Source organism: Primulina eburnea, chromosome 13 (genome assembly GCF_022965805.1).
Source record: "Primulina eburnea isolate SZY01 chromosome 13, ASM2296580v1, whole genome shotgun sequence".
Taxonomy (NCBI): Eukaryota; Viridiplantae; Streptophyta; class Magnoliopsida; order Lamiales; family Gesneriaceae; genus Primulina; species Primulina eburnea.
In genome coordinates this window covers 3,184,494-3,200,663 of record NC_133113.1, presented here as the reverse complement: position 1 = coordinate 3,200,663, position 16,170 = coordinate 3,184,494, and the positions used below count along the sequence as shown (strand labels likewise).

Below are 16,170 nucleotides of genomic sequence, written 5' to 3'. Positions count from 1 at the left end.
TAACATACTCCAAAATCATTAATATGAGTTTCAAATATCATTTGAACCTTCAATAATTCATATCAAATCATAATCATATCATAATTCACTTCCGAATTCGAATATACGTTTATTGTCGGTTATTCTACTACATATCATAAATTCAACCTCAAATACATGCTATTCCAGCACCTTGATATTTAAAGTTGATGAAACTGAAAGAAAATTACCTCAGTCAGAAGCCCTCAACGCGCAGATCACAAATATATAATTTGTTTCGCGTTTAGACAGCGTTTCGAAGTCGATTCGGAAGAAAGAAAATCGAATTCTCGAACTTATCTCTCGAACTCTCGGTAAAAGTGAAAGAAGAAAGAGAAGAAAATCTCATTCTTATCATCACCGATACCACGCTCGGGCGGTAGAATTCTCGCGCCCGAGCGCGAGAAGTTCTGTCCCCGAACTATGCTGCGCTCGAGCGGTCACAATTTACCGCTCGGGCGCGGCATGTTCTGTCCCATGCCACTCGCTTCGCGCTCGGGCGGTCACAAACTACCGCTCGGGCGCGAAGTGTTCTGCCCAACATCACATTTCAAATACCCTGGCGCTCGGGCGGTCACTTTCTACCGCTCGGGCGCCACATGTTCTGTACAATACATGAGTTTTGTACTATATTGGCGTCCGGCCTTTCCAATCGAGCTCTTACAACGTCAGTTCATATACAATATTCATTTTCTCAATTTCATTGTCATAATATACATCAAATGTATAATCACATAACAAATTCGTGAATTATCGATAATCATATAAGATTTACGATAATACGATACACGGTCCTTACATTTCTCCCCTACTTGAAAGATTTCATCCTCGAAATCTCAAACAGCTCTATATACATAACATTGGCAAACATACATATGTTACCAGTTATAGTACATATCAAAACTAAAATCAGTAAAAGGATCAGAATACATCGAATACAATGGAACAGATGTCATAGAATCAAACAAATGCGGATACGAATCTCGCATCTTGTTCTCCAATTCCCATGTTGATTCTTCAACACCATGTCGTGTCCATTGCACTCGTACCAAAGGGATCAATTTATTTCTCAATATCTTCTCCTTTCGATCCATAATACGAACAGGTTGTTCAACATAGGAAAGAGAAGGATCCAATTCAACCTCATCAGGTGCAAGCACATGTGATGGATCCGGTTCATATTTCCTCAACATAGAAACATGAAACACATCGTGAATGGCAGATAGAGCTGGTGGCAATGCCATGTCTCTATTCATTAAGAAAACTGCTGATCAGATGAGTAATGATGCCATGTCTCTATTCATTAAGAAATTTGGAAGATTCATGAGGAAAAATCAAGGAAACTTTCAGAAGAATTATCAAAGAAACAACTCCAGAGAAGAATCTAATGTATGTTTCAACTGTGGCAAATCCGGTCACTTTATTGCCAACTGTACAAAGCCTAAAAAGGACAATCAAATCTCAACTGAAAGAAAGAAGAAGATATATGAGCACAGAAGAAGATCTAAAGACGAAAAGAAGCCTTACAAGAAGAAACATGAAGTACTGCTAGCTGAAGACAACAAAGCAAAATGGGCAGAAACTGACAGTGAAGAGTCAGATCCAGAAAGCTCTTGCAGTTCAAGTGATGAGGAAGAAGTAACATGCTTAATGGCAGATAACATAGAAGATCAATCAAGCTGCGAGCAGGTATTTGATTTTAGCTCTATTGATTTTACACGAGAAGAACTCATTTCAACTCTTCATGACATGGTCAATGAGTATCAAAAGCTTGCTTCATCATTTGAAAAACTCAGAGCAAAGCAAGATGATCCCAAAGACGATAAAACAAAAACTGATGAATCAGTTGAAATGTTGAGTCTAAGAAGGGAGATTGCTGAACTAACTGATGAAAGAAGCAGGAATCAATCAATGATTCAAAAATTGTCGCTTGAAAATACAAAGCTCAATGAGCTCATTCAAGTCTGGAACAAATCATCAAAAGCTCTAACTAATATACAGAATTCTCAGAAATCAGTTGATGATAAAACTGGTTTAGGATTCTGCAGTAACGATGATTTGTCTTCCCAAGATACTCAACCAAAACTGGATACGAACAAAGGGAAATATATTCGCTTTGTAAAATCAGTTATGGTACAAAATCAAGAAGAGTCGAGCAAACCGATTGAACAGCCATCTCAGAATATGAATAAAGGCATGAGATGTGGCATTGGATATACTCCAAAGAGTAAGACTGATTAATGGAATCAGCAACCAAAAAATCTCAGCAGAAAATATTCATATGGCTATTCAAACTATCACAACTGTAAGCCGGTTCAGAAAAGATATCGACTGAACAATCAGTTGAAGAAGAAAAAAACACATGTAAAATCATCCACACAATATACACCAAGCACACACAGACAGGGAAGGACCATATGGAATACAGCAACAGGACAGTCAGTTAAACTGATTCAAGTCTGGATTCCAAAAGGACTAATCAACTATGGACCCAAATAGAAAAGGGTACCAGAATCTTATTTTGTGTTTAATTGCAGACAATAGGAACAAGCATTGGATCAATATGGTACCTGGACAGTGGATGCTCTCGACACATGACAGGAGATTCAAACTTATTGTCCCAACTGGTCAAATACAATGGTCCAAACATCAGTTTTGGGGATAACTCCAAAGGTAAAACCGTGGGTAAGGGTAAGCTTATCCATGGTAATTTCACCATTAGTGACATTTTATTAGTCGAGAATCTTAAGTATAATCTGATAAGCATTAGTCAGTTATGCGATAATGGATTCTCAGTTCAGTTTGACAAACACTCTTGTTCAGTCAAAAACTCAACTGAAGAGATTATTCTAACTGGCAAAAGGTGTGGAAACACTTACAAAGTCAGTTGGAATGATCAACCTTATACACCAGTATGCTTTATTGCGTCTAAATCATCTCAAAACTGGTTATGGAATAAACGATTAAATCATTTAAATTTTAAATCTCTTGCCTATCTGAGTAAGCATGAACTTGTAACTGGTTTGCCCAAAATAAATTTTTCAAAAGAAAAACTTTGTTCAGCATGTCAGTATGGAAAACAAGTTCGATCATCTTTTAAAAACAAAGGCTGTAAATCTTCATCCCGATGCTTAGAACTATTGCACATGGATCTCTTTGGTCCAATACCAGTCATGAGCTTAGGGAGAATGAAATACACCTTAGTGGTTGTAGATGACTTTTCAAGATTCACTTGGGTTATATTTCTCAAATCCAAAGACCATACTGCTGCACAACTGATTAAACTTTTCAAAAGACTTTTAAATGAAAAATTAGTTGGGATTGATCGAATCAGAACTGATCGAGGAACTGAATTCATCAATCAAACACTTTCAAACTTTTTAGAAAATACCGGAATCAAGCATGAGCTCTCAGCAGCAAGAACACCTCAGCAAAACGGTGTAGCTGAGAGAAGGAATCGGACTCTTAAGGAAGCTGCTAGAACAATGCTTGCTGATTCAGGTATTTCTCAAAGATTTTGGGCAGAAGCAGTAAACACTACATGCTATACTCAGAACAGATCGATGATTAACAAAAATCACATGAAAACACCATATGAGATCTGGCATGGAAGAAAAAGCATAATCACTTATTTCAAAATATTTGGCTGTAGATGTTTCATTCACAACAATGGTAAAAATTATCTAAAAGCATTCGATGTCAAATCAGAAGAAGGAATATTCCTTGGATATTCATCAGTTAGCATAGCTTACAGAGTATTTAATAAGAAAACTTTGAATGTTGAAGAATCTGCACATGTTAATTTTGATGAAACTGCACTAATTGATAAGCCAACTGATCCAGTTGAGCTAGCTGATCGTTTTACAGATATCAGTCTGGAAGATGATGACTCAGATGAAAATCGTAATAATCAGAATATCTTTCATACACCTGAACCTGAGATATTGGATCAACCAGCTGAATTAGAAGCAAATCTTGACAATCAGCTCATGGAGCAAACTAATGGAAATCAATTATCAGCTGAATCAGTTCCAAATGAAACTGAGAACATTCAGTTACCCAACGAAGAATCTGCTGGTTGTGAAGCAACAAATGCAGAATATAGATGGAAGAAATCACACCCTCCAGAACTGGTAATAGGTAACCCATCTGATCCAGTAAGAACCAGAAATCAGATGCTTAATCTTTTTATTCATTCAGCTTTTGTATCTCAATTAGAACCAAAGAAAACTGACGAAGCTCTTGCTGATCCTAATTGGATTAATGCAATGCAAGAAGAGCTAAATCAGTTTGTTCATAACAATGTCTGGAACTTAGTTCCAAGACCAATTTCTAAAACTGTTATAGGTACAAAGTGGGTATACAGGAACAAACTAAACGAAGACGGTTCAGTTGTGCGCAACAAAGCCAGGCTCGTAGCACAAGGCTATAGACAAGAAGAAGGGATCGATTATGATGAGACATTTGCACCAGTTGCAAGACTGGAGGCAATAAGAATATTTCTTGCTTATGCATCTTTCAAAAACTTTAAAGTCTATCAAATGGATGTGAAAAGTGCATTCCTAAATGGCCAATTGCAAGAAGAAGTTTACGTTGAGCAACCCTCAGGTTTTGTCAATCATAATTTTCCTAATCACGTTTATCATTTGAACAAAGCATTATATGGTCTCAAACAAGCCCCACGGGCTTGGTATGAAACCCTATCAAAATTTCTAACTGATCATGATTTTACTGTTGGATCAGTTGATAAGACTTTGTTTAAATTCTCGAAAAATGATCATATCTTACTTGTTCAAATTTACGTTGATGATATTATTTTTGGGTCAACTAACCCCAAATTATGCAAGAAATTTGCTAAGTTGATGCAGGAAAAGTTCGAGATGAGCATGATGGGTGAGCTGACATTCTTTCTTGGTTTGCAAGTGAAGCAACTGGATTCAGGAACATTTATTAGTCAAACCAAATATACCAAGGAATTGCTAAGAAAATTTGGCATGGAATCTTGTTCAACAGCAAGCACTCCAATGAGTTCATCAATTAAATTAGACACTGATCAAGGGGGAATATCAGTTGAGACGACACTATACAGAGGATTAATAGGTTCTTTATTGTACCTAACTGCTAGTCGCCCTGATATTATGTTTGCTGTATGTATATGTGCAAGATTTCAAGCTAACCCCAAGCAATCACATTTTTCTGCGGCCAAACGTATTTTGAGATATCTTAAAGGCACAGAAAATGTTGGTTTATGGTATTCAAAAGACTCATCTTTCAACTTAGTTGGCTATTCAGATGCAGATTATGCAGGATGCAAGCTTGATCGGAAAAGCACAAGTGGATCATGTCAGTTTCTAGGAGACAGACTGATCTCTTGGTTCAGTAAGAAGCAAACATCCATAGCAACTTCCACAACTGAAGCAGAATATCTTGCTGCTGGAAGCTGCTGCGCACAACTGCTTTGGATTCAGCAACAACTGAAAGATTATGGAGTCGATGCAAAGGAGTCACCGATATTTTGTGACAACACAAGTACAATCGCTATAACATATAACCCAGTTCTTCATTCCAGAACCAAGCACATAGATGTCAGACATCACTTCATCAGGGATCATGCACTGAAGAAGAACATCAGATTGGAGTATGTTTCAACGGAACAACAAGCAGCAGACATCTTCACAAAACCGCTACCAGAGGCTAAGTTTTCTTATTTTCGAAATATTCTTGGTTTAATTGATATATCTTCTATAACAGAATTAAATACAGAAAATAAGAACACAACAAATTAAGAATAATATTTTATTAAGAATACCAACGTTCCCAATTTACAGCAGAAATCATAGATCCAACTGTATCTAGCCATTCTCTAACCCAGTCATTCAACTCATAGATTCGAACTCTGGCAAATGCCCTAGACTTCGAAATCTTATCAACAACATGCCACTCCTTCCACAGCAGTGCCTCTAACAGACATTTATCTTCTACCAAATCTCTAACATGGCTAACCTCAAAACGAGCAAGAAATTTTTGTGCTCTCCTTTCCTGAGCATGAGTAGGAATGACACCACTGTCACTCACATTCTTCAAATCTTGAATCTTCTCCCAGGTTGTCAACACCTTGTGAAAGACATATTTCTCCATTTTTATTTTAATCTCAGCTAAACGATGGGCTGACTGTTCAGTCACATGAACATGAGTGCTACTGCCCGTATCAGAATCAGACATATTGAAAGTTTAACTGATAATATATCACATTGTGATCACTACTTATAAGAAAAATGAAGAAGCCGAAGCGTTTTAAGTCATTAAATATGTCTTTCCTATTTACCAATGACTTTAAGTTATTAGTTAATAATTAATAACTTGTAACCAAATTATTAAAATTAATCCTTTATTAGTTTATCTATTTATCACAACTGATATCAGTTAGTGTTTAAGCGTTTATATCTCATACCAGATCATTGTGCACAAAAACAAAATAAAATGACACATTAATCAAAATAAATATTTCATTTATCCATAAATATTGGACAAGATTACATGATCATAAGTTTCTTGCACACTACCTATCCACATTCTCATCCAAACAGCTAGTGCTGAGGATGAAGTTTTGCAGAAATTATGAGAAGATGCGATGCTGTTAAGAGTCTCCAACTCCTTACGCAGCATCAATTCATAAAAGTGGCCCTCCTTGAAGGCATCCACCTCAGCAGAAATTTTTAAGTGCTTTCGCACTTCTCTTAACTGGGCCATCCGCCTAAAGGTGGTGACCCTTCCTGAGTTGTACAGGAGCTCTAGCTCCTGTAACTCTTCCCAGTAGGGAAGATTAGCATAGAAGACCTCGTCTTCTATCGCAGCTTTTTGTTCCTCAAGTGAAACTGGAACGACGCTTGAACTACTTGCTCCTGCCATTGCTTCTTAAAAGTTTTCTGCTGATACTTGTGACTAACTTTTCAGTCTTATTTATAGGCCAGGACAAGGAAAACGAAAGGACACTTCTCTCTGTGACGATTGATATGCCAAGCACTATACTCGTCTTTAATCATTACTGTCTATCGCCGTCATTTTTCTTTAATGCATTTATTTAGGGGACTGATGGTTTAAGAGATTAACTGAGAAGACAGTTGTTAGTGAATTCTTAACTGGAAGGACTCAGTTTTCCCTAACTGACCGTTCAGTTGAAAATTCTACTAATCTTCTCATCAAAGTTAATAAATTAAACCTATTATATTCCAAATCATATGACGTGACTATCTGCTAAATCATGATGAATTTTAAGTTTACAACGTGTACACGTTTTTCACCGCTCAAAATTGCACACACATGGCACGCGTACACTATTTTGAAAAACACAAATTACTTCGGACTGACACGTGTCCAAAAATTTGAATAGTCACAAACATATGTACAAATGCCCGCCTCATTTCAGTTCGAGTCTTCACAAACTGCCGAAAGAAAGAACACATATCTTCTCTAAATTTCTCTTTCAGCAAATTACCCAGTACGAAATGACGACTCAGATTCTCGCTTACATGCTTAATGCTATGACAATCAATTTTGGATCCATTTTATCTTTCGGAGATGAAGAAGTCAAAAAGGTGTTTCAAAAACTCGAAAATGCTGGTCTGAGAAAATTTCTGGGACAACAATCGCAGGATATATATCCAAAAGAACTTCAAGATTTCTATTCATCTGGCAAGGTTGACTCAGAAGGTATTATAAATTCTACTGTCAATAATCAGTCGCTGACTATATCTGAAGACTCTTTTGGGGAAATATTTTCTTTACCTTGTGAGGGATTAGCACAACTGTCGGATGTCAAAGCATCTGATATTGATGAAATGCAAATACTTTTATCTGCTGATGGACGGAAAATTAAAGTTTCCGATCCTAAGAAGGAACTGAAACATGAAATTCAGTTGCTTGCTGATATAATTGCTAAAGGGCTCTTAGCAAAAGCAGGATCATTTGCTGCCCTTACATTGGAAAAGTTTCAAGCTATTACTGCTATTATGACTGATCAAAAATTCAACTGGAAACGGCTCATCTTTAACATACTGAAGAATATGTTGTTGTCATCAAAACAATCCAAGGGTTTTGCCGTACAAATCAGTTATCTTTTGAAAGTAAGAGGTTTAGTGGATGCTGATTCTGAAAGATTATCGAAATTCAAGGTGTTCAATGCAAAGAATACCATGCCACCAAAAATCACCATGGACATTTCTCCTGCCAAATTCGTCAAGATTAAGAAGGAGATTGGAATAGATCAGGCGACTACAAAATCAGAAAAGAAAGTCAAAAATCTACCTCCACGGAAGATCACTAAAAGAAAATTGATTCTGAGTACAACTGATTCAGAGAGAACCCCATCACCTCAGATTGTCAAGAGAACAAGAACTCAAAGAGTGAGGTCAGTTGCTGAAGTCACCATTGCTGCTGATCAGTCAATGACTACAGAGAATCAGCAACCGATAGAAGCTGTTCCCTTGAACATCATTCCACCTGATGATTCAGCTAGCACAAAGAGGGAATCAGTTAGGGCCAAAGCTCCCTTAACTCAGATATCTCGACCAATTGGTGTCGCACCTGCACGCCCGAAAGGCATCAAGTTTGTAGAAGTGGTGGATTCAACTCAAACTGGATTAGAAATTCCACACCTCATGAGTTCTGACAAAGGAAAGGGGAAGATGATTGAAAAATCCCGACCAACAAATCCGATTCAGACCCACATTGACCTTGTTTGGGCAAAGGTTAATGATTTTGCAGCTTCAAAAATCCAGGTCTATGATGACTGGAAGGCCTACCGAACTGAAATTTTTGCCAAGAAACTAAAGAACAAATCTCAACTGAATAAATTTATTAAACTGGAAGATTATGTTCTGAAGACAGTGAAAGCAGCCTCCATTACTCTGGCTATGCAAAGGAAAAACTACTTATTTGATCAAGTGCGAGCAAAGAAGTTGGCTCAAATTATCAGCAAATTGAAGAACAACTATATTCCCACAAATCCAACTGCCTATGCTGATCAAGCAGTGATCACTCAACTAGATTCTGATCTGGTTGGGTTGCTATCTCAGATAAAATTTTGGGAAATGGATCAGGAATTGGTTATTCATCAAGGAAACTCAGACACTGATGATGAAAACGAAGATGACGAATCACTCACTGAACAACAGCAACCATCATCTGAACTGGCCCTTATTACAACTGAAGTACCAGTTATAGAAAAGCTTCAGTCACCTCCGACTGAACAACAACTATACACCGAAGCTGAGCTTTCTTTTGCTCCCATCGACGAGATCATTTCAGTAATCGTTCAGGATTCTAACTTAAGTAAATCTACAAATGACAAAATTGATCATCCAGTTGATCAAACTAATGAAGAGGCTCCCATCTCTGCAAAAGAACCAATTCAGCAAGCTTCATCTGCTAACACAAATACTTCAACAGAAAACCCTCAGGCTTGTCAAGATCCTCCGCTACAAGAACCGGTGCTCAATTCTCCACCATCTATTATTCTTCAGACAAGTCATTTTACTGAAAAGAATTCATCTCCTCCCCTTACAGTTCAAGGATAAATAATTGAAACTGATGTTTCAATTCAAAATGTTGATGATCCAGTCTCAACTGATCATACACTAGTCGTTTCTGAACACATCACCAAAGAAACAGGATCATCCTACCAATCTCCTCCTCAAAATGCTTCAGATATTGATCTTATTCTGGAAGAAGTCCAGCATTTACACAATAATATGGAGCAAATGATCTCTGCCATCTCTAACATTCAGAACACGCAACTATCTCATACTCTAAAATTGGATCATCTAAAAGAGATCAACTTAGAGAAATTGAATGCTCTTAGAGTCGAAATGGACTCTCTTGTCACAACTATGGATCAAACAAAGCAGGGGTTACTAAATTCCTTATCAACAGATCAAAATGTAAACAGTCAAAGATTTCAGCGACTGGAAGCTTTTGTTTCAAAGCAAACGGAGTTACTATAGATCTCCTTCAACACTTTTACTTCAAGCATCACATCAGACGTCAAAATTCTCTCCCTTCACGTTCAAAAGCTAACGGACAAAATGGAGGTATTTGACAAAAAGGGGGAAAACAACTAAAGAATTATCTGAATGAATCAGATTATTATCAACTGATGTTATTCTCTCAGAATTTATATTATCTACAAGGAATTCTGTTATCTTATGATTCAGTCGCACAATCCATTATCAACAAAGAGCTGAGTCAAATCTCTTGGTTTTGTCAAACACCATAAAGGGGAAAATTGTTGGAAACTGAATTCTGGAGTTTGACAAAACATAAACCAATTAACTAAACCAACTAATCCTTGAAAGCATATTCGGCAGCTGAACATTCAACTAAAATCAGTTGACACAAACTGATCAGTTGAGAACTGATCAGTAAAACATTCAGCCGAATATATTAAAGCTTCTCGACTGAAGATACCTCGGGAAAGATCATTCAAACAGACAAAAAGACATATCAGACAGCAACTGAATGTGGAAAGCCGCACTGCATAGAACAATGTGTTTCGGCTATCAAGATTTATACGCCGTCTTGCAATAAATGATGAAGCAGCAATCAAGAACATTGTCCAAGAAATGATAAAGTGGCAATCAACGGATACGAGAATTCAAAATTACCGTTGGAAGAGAAGTCTATAAATATGACTAAAGAGCAGTTGACAAGTAACGCCATTGATCAATCTTAAACTTGTCATTACTCTGTCAAAATCTCTGCTCACTCGTATCAGATCTATTCGTAGCAATCAAGGCTACACATTGAGCAAATTAGCACTGTGAAATATTGAAAATTCAATTAAGTGCTAAGTTCAGTTACTTACAGAGATCATTGTATTATACTAAGAGTTTCAGTTCAGGCAATAGATAAGTCCTAACTGAAGTGGGTCTGTACAAGCGTTGTACTCGATCAAAGTCTTTTAGTAAATATCTTATCCTTGAGATAGAAGGGGTGACGTAGGAGTTATTCAATTCTCCGAACATCCATAAACATACCGTGTCATCTTTACTTTAGCTTTTCATTTTCAGTTAGATATTCTATCTATCAAACAGTTTATTTTCCGCAACTGCTTATTCAGTTTAACTAGTTGATATTGACTGATGGGATACTTAGTTCAGTTTGTAACAAGACTGAACTATCTTTTTCGAAAAACATTTAAATTCCTATTAGTGTTTATTCAACCCCCCTTTCTAAACACTAATTAGCCAATAACCGATCCTAACAGATTAAAACTTAGGGACTGATATCAGTAAACCATGAAAGGTGAAAAATCGCAGTGTTATGTTATGGATATGATGTTACGATTATGAAAAGCATGCTATGTTATGATCCGAAATTGTTATAAAATGTTATGTTGTTTTCAATATCCCCCATTTACTGAGTATTTCCCAAAATACTTACCCTTACACCCTTCCCCAGATAAATCCGAAGAACAGGTGGAAGAAGAAGAATCTGAACAATTTTGGAAATGGTGAATTTTGTCATTTAGTTTAGTTATGTTATTTTTTTGAATTTAGTACTTTCAACATTATGTTAGACGTTTCCGCAAATTTATTTTATTCAGTTGTAAAAGACATTGGTTTTTTTTTTTGAGATTATGATTAATAAATTGGTTTTCGGTTTATACTATGCTACGAGGCTGGTTGTTTTCAATCGTGTGATTGTTAAACGACGTCGGTGTCAATCCCGAGTTTCGGGGCATGACATTTTAGTGGTATCAGAGCCATCAGGTTCATAATCCGAGTGGGAAAAGTCGAGTTTCAAAAAAAAAAAATTCGGGAAAATTTCGCCAAACAGGCCCTTAGCGCGCGCGCCGCTTCTCCGCCGATTCCGGCCGCTTCCGGTACCCTTTCTTCGATCGGCAACCAGTTCCAGAATCGTCTCGACGATACGAACAAAAACCCTCAAACAATTTTGGATTTCGTGTTCAGGTGAAACCGGAATTTCGGATCTGCCAATTTGGCGTACGAACCCTAACACCGAATCGTATTCCGTCCAATTATCCTACCAAACCTACTCCGATTTTCATTTAATTTTGCCCAAACAATCTACGATCCATGTGTAACTTTTCCCAAGAATTAATTTCGAGTTCGGATCAATCAATCAGGAACGCCCAATTTCGAGTGAGTCAACCGATTTCTCGCGAGTTCCGGCCAAATTAAGTAGCTTTACGACCGATTCTGGCCGTGCCACCACCGGTTCCGTGACCCTGACCCCTTCGTCGACACACGCCTTTGCTCCGACCATACTCCAGCGAGTCAACCCGACGAGTCAACTCGGCCGAGTCAACGAGTCAACCCGCCAACATTATCCTTCTATTTTCGGAAATTTTCGAAAATATATATATTTATTTCGATACCTTGCTCTATTAGTTCTTGATATTTTATTTTGTCCTATTTGTGATATTTTGAGCATTTCCTTTCTTTATTGATCCAAGAAATGGCTCGTATGCATGTCACCGCTCGTAAGAAACTAACCTCGATTACTCATAGGGAGTCAATTCCGTTGGACGATCACCGATCTCGCACGCACACTCAGGCTGTTATACGTTCGAACGAATTGGCCCTAAGGAACCATGAGAAGACTATCAGAAGGCTGAGAGATAATAATTCTGAGAGGAGGCAACAAGTGGAAGACTTGACTACCAAACTGGAGGCAGCAGAGAAAAGAATTGACGAGGTATTCCAAATGTTCGAGCTCACTAAAGATCATAATTCCGAGCTTCGAGACTCGTTAGGCACAACATTGGGTCAAGCCAAGCGGGCTAGGGAAGAAATGGAGAGGCACACCGTGGAGCTAACTGAAGCACGACTTAAGGGTAAGGAAAGAATTGAAGAGTCCTGGAATGTGATCATTCAATTATCCGAGAATAACCAAAGGCTATGCAAGGAGGTAGACGAAAGGAAAGCAAAGGAGAAGGAGCTCATCCAGCAAGATAAAGCAAACTGCGCGCATGCAAGGAACGAGTTGAATAACACGATAGGAAAGATTCTGACCCACATGGAAGAGATTGCTGAGTTGGAATCGGAGAATCAGAGCCTTCAGATGCAGCTTGCAGAGTTCTTAGACCCAGAGATGCCTGAGGATCCCGAGGAGGAAGAAGCCTGTAGTAACCCGATTCCTAATGTGAGTAATTATTGGTTTAATTATATTTTCGGTGGGATCGGAAGGACCGAACAAGTTCGGATCGTCCGATAAGTTCGGATCGTCCGATGAGTTCGGATCGTCCGAGCCAGGTGTCGGACCGTCCGAGACAGGTGGCTGGACACGTGGAAGGGTTCTGGACACGTGGTAAGGTTCGGATCGTCCGATTGGGGTTCGGATCGTCCGAGACAGGTGGCTGTACTCGTGGAAGTCATGCAAGGATCGGATCGTCCGATCAGGGTTCGGACCGTCCGAAGTGTGCTGGTTCGGAGCGTCCGAAGTGGTTCGGATCGTCCGAACATTGGCTATAAATAGAGGCGCGAGGCTTCATTTGTGACTCGCCAATTCAGAGAGTTCCATAGCATTTCAGTCGTTTCTGTGAGATTCTAGTATTTTTTCCGAGATTCGGGCACTAGCGGGGAGCTGCTGGTCTTGTAGCGGAGCTGTGCTCTAGTTGGGAGCTAGCGGCATCAGCGGGCTAGCGACGGACGAAGGTTTGGAATTGTATCAGTATTTATCTCAGGATTATCTAGTTAAGTCTGGTAGATAAGTTTTAGTGATGGTTTTCACTTGATGAATAGGCTTGGATTAGACCTGTTGTCTGGTTGTTCCAGTGGATTAGGATTGCAGTGATAGAGGTACGGAAGTACTATCCGAGATATCCTGGTTGAGTATACATTCATATATGTGTTGCATGATTATCTGTTGCATTGTTATATGTCATATGATGCATGCTATTATGTCACGAGTTATGATGCATATTGCATTTCATGTTGAGCCGTATCTCCTTCGAGATAGCCTATACTGTTGAGCTGTATCTCTTTCGAGATAAGCTATATCTTGGGGCCGCTCAGCCCTGTCTTGTGGACGCATGGACACCGAGAGTACACAGTGGCCGACGGGTCGGGAGGGCTTCGGTGGTCCGGGACATTTTAGGTCCACGTCTGTCTTGTAGTGGATGCAGTGACCCAGAGGTTGGACCGCGCGGCACTATCCACTTGGCGCCTCTAGACTGAGCATTTTGAGATCCTTTGTGACTCCTGTTTCTTGACTACCCTGGTATCATGTCATAGCATGTGCATTTCATATAGGTTTGTATACTCATACTTTTGTACTGGGCGTTCTTATCGCTCACGTCTTCGGTTTTGTTTATCTTGGACACCCCATTCCTACGGGGCAGGTCTCAGGTTGGATGGCTCAGGACGAGCAGGAGGAGGACAGTGAGTAGCTGATTGGTTTAGTTTTCAGTACTAGTCTTTTCGATATGGTTGTACCGAATATATTAAGTTATTCTGATTTTCGATTGGGTTGTATAACTTCTGTCGTTGGCCATATTTCCGCTGTTATCTCTGATTATTGTTAATTAAGTTATTTGCATGCTTAGATCTTGATTAGTAGGTGATTCTGGAACGGGTCACTACATTTATGGTATCAGAGCATGCTTACGATTTTGGGATATAGATTTCTGTTTGGGAATTTTCGTTGACCATTTTACCATTTTTCCCTACTCTATCTTGTAGCGATGGCTGACCACTTTGGTGACGAGAGTAGTCAGGGGAGTGTAGGTCGTTGGGGCGACCAGGATGATCATAGGCGTCATCGTGAGCATCGTCATCGTCGGGATGGCCCTAGACGTTTTGATTTGCATCGTTTTATTCAGATGGGGCCTAAGCCTCTAGTTGGTGGAGAGACTCCCGATGATGCTGAGGACTGGTTAGAGCGCATGGAGAGTTGTTTCCGTGCATTCCAGTGCACCGAGGAGCAGAGGATGGAGACCCTGAGTTTTCTTCTCGAGGGCCGTGCTCGCAAGTGGTGGCGATCGACTTCTGCGCCGATAGTCCAGTCCCAGGGTAGGGTGACTTGGGCCGATTTCCGGGCAGCTTTCATGCAGCTGTATTTTCCTCCAGCCCTTCGCCAGGCGAAGACGATTGAGCTCCTGAACCTTAAGCAGGGAAGTATGTCTGTTGATGAGTATCAGCAGAAATTCTTTGAGTTGTTACCCTTCGCTCCTCATATCAGTGGCAGTTCTGAGGCCAAGTATGATCATTTCCTCCAGGGTCTTAACCAGGAGATCTTTGACCGAGTCACTGTTTGTGATAATCCTACTTCTTATGATGGGTTAGTGAACCGGTGTCGCCAGGCAGAGATCAGTCTCCAGCGGGGTAGGGCTATTCTTTCTTCTAGACCTCCGAGTACTTTGAGGCCTCGATCTCAGTCGTTCAAGAAATCTGGTTCGTCTTCTTCTGGATCTGGATCTCGATCTAGCGGTGTTTTCCGTTTTGGTAAGAAGAAGGAGTCTTGTGCGCATTGTGGGAAGAACCATCCATCGGAGCAATGCCGAGTAGCCGCAGGAGCTTGTTATCAGTGCGGAGAGATGGGGCATATTAAGAAGAATTGTCCTCAGTTGCGAGGTGGAGCAGGATCCGGTTCTGGATCTCAGACGACTGTTCAGCAGAGGAGGCAGGGTCAAGCAGTGGGTAGTTCGAATCTTCGACCTCGTGCCCAAGGTCAGGTTTTTGCGCTGAACCAGGATCAGGCTGCAGATGAGACGGAGAGAGTCATAGCAGGTACTTTTCGTTTATGCGGTATTCCTGCTTTTGTTCTTATAGATACCGGAGCATCTCATTCATTCATTTCTGCACGATTCGTTAAGCGTCATAAGTTACCGTATGTTTTTTTAGACGTCATTCTTTCTGTTTCTACCCCAATGGGTCATTCGGTGTTAGCTAAGCGTCTAGTGATGGGTTGTCCTTTAGATTTTGAGGGTAACGAGTTGACTGCGAATCTTATGATTCTGGAGATGGAAGATTTTGATTGTATTTTGGGTATAGACATTTTGACTACCTACCGAGCTACTGTGGATTGTTACCAGAAGCTTGTTCAGTTCCGTACGACTGAGAGCTCTAGTTGGTTTTTCTATGGTGAGGGAGCGCGACCTCCGATGCCAGTGGTATCTGCTCTGAAAGCATG

General features: G+C 39.7%; 1 long non-coding RNA gene across 1 annotated transcript; it reads left to right on the top strand.

Moving 5' to 3' along the window:
• The first annotated feature begins 13,273 nt into the window (after positions 1 to 13,273).
• On the top strand, positions 13,274 to 15,269 carry LOC140810740 (uncharacterized). The gene is made up of 3 exons (XR_012113283.1): positions 13,274 to 13,694; positions 13,782 to 13,838; positions 14,381 to 15,269. It is a non-coding gene; the product is annotated as an uncharacterized lncRNA (long non-coding RNA).
• The last annotated feature ends 901 nt before the right edge of the window (positions 15,270 to 16,170 follow it).